This window comes from Ranitomeya variabilis, chromosome 2 (genome assembly GCF_051348905.1).
Source record: "Ranitomeya variabilis isolate aRanVar5 chromosome 2, aRanVar5.hap1, whole genome shotgun sequence".
Taxonomy (NCBI): domain Eukaryota; kingdom Metazoa; phylum Chordata; class Amphibia; order Anura; family Dendrobatidae; genus Ranitomeya; species Ranitomeya variabilis.
This window is the reverse complement of record NC_135233.1, coordinates 1,036,554,823-1,036,556,612: the sequence shown is the minus strand read 5'-3', so window position 1 is coordinate 1,036,556,612 and position 1,790 is coordinate 1,036,554,823.

Below are 1,790 nucleotides of genomic sequence, written 5' to 3'. Positions count from 1 at the left end.
AAAAAGTCATATAGCAAATAGATCAATGGCTGCACTCAAAATTTACTGTGCTAAGACAAGGAAAATGTGCAATACATGAAATGTGAATAGCATAATGGCTAGGGAAATTTATGAAAAAACACATGAGATTCTTAGCACAATATTTGGCCAAACGTTGTGAGCCCATCCACCAAAACGTCAAGGTGATCTCAGATCGGATGGGTAACTGAGCTGACTGCCTAGTGTGAACACTTACCTATGGCTAATAACATGGTAAAGCCTTTATGATACATATGCAAATAGTCTCCTTAGAAAGAAGAGGACGCTATCTCTGGTGCTATCTAATGGATGTAGCAATTCTAAAAGTCAATATTCACCCATTATCGAGCCTTGCCACATGACTTAGAATAAAAAGCCGAACAAGAAACTCCATACAGACAAATATTTCGGAGTGTTGTCTCACCTCATTTCAAAGTAAGAGATCTGATTTGGCTAGGTGAGAGACCTCTGACTTGGGTCTAAGTGGGGACGTTTCTTTCCAATATGAGAGCTGTCCTAGGCAGCAGTGGAATTTTTTTTTTTTTTTAATCAAAACTGCATTTAGATCTGTCTCTTCCATGTTGGATTCAATAATTCAATACCAGTTAAGATAAGCATGAGAGGTAAGATGGTCTGAAAACATTTTTGGCAAATGATGATTTAGAATTAAGGTGCAAATTTTTTATTTGCATTTTACATTTGTGTCTAATTCCCTCATCTTAATCAAGCCTTAATTTGCCCTGTCTTATTCGTATGTTGTGATACATCTAAGATTCCAGAGAATTTCTAGATTTTACATCTCTACTCCAGTAGTTAAAGAAGTTGTCCACTACTATAACTTTTTTTTTCATAAATCTGGCTATTATGTGCCACTGAAAACATCCACTGTGTTTATTTTAGCAATATTACCTTTTATCATGCTATAGCAGCACGTCCATAGTGCTGGATCCAGCTCTCATGGGGTTAATCGACAACTTCCTTTCTCCTGACTTATTGTGCTCTAATACTACAAGTTCCATGATGCATTGCACTGGCCTCTAAGCCCGAACCTAGCACACCCACTCTAAAACACACCCAAACCCCTCCCTCTATCTTCAAAAAGATTTGTGATGTCATTTCTGTCCAACCTCCTCTTTTACATTTGTCCAAACCACACTCCATTACACACAGATAGATGGATAGATAGCTGGATAGCACGGCCGGTTTTAGATAAGGTGCGGCCCTAGGCAAAAATTTTAAGTGGGGGCCCCAAATGATAACATTGCCCCATATTTAGGGGCCTTATATCAGCCAACGGGTCTGCCACTATTAGCTGTAAGCAGGGGCGTTGCTAGGGTCAGAAAAGATTGGGGGCCCAAGACAAAGAGTTGCCCCCAACCCCTTCTTAATTTTTTTTTAACTCTCCAGATAAAACAGTGCTAACTCTCTGAGAACAGATAATGTAGTAGATGTCACCTGCAGTCCTATGTAACACCACAGATAGACATAGCGTTTCAGACTAAGACTATGTTCACATGCAGCATTTTTTTCAGTAGCCAAAACCTTTTCTATGAGCAGTAAAAATGTTGTGTTCAAAACACCTGTTTTTCAGCTTGTTTTGTGGTGTTCTTCACACTTTTTTCAGCTTTTTTTGGAGTGAGGATGTTTGTTTTGTCTACAGTATGTTTAAGGCCACGTTCACACGTTGAGTGTTTGGTCAGTATTTCAAATCAGCATATGTAAGCCAAAACCAGGAGGGTGAGAACTACAGAAGTAGTGACGTGTTTCTCAGG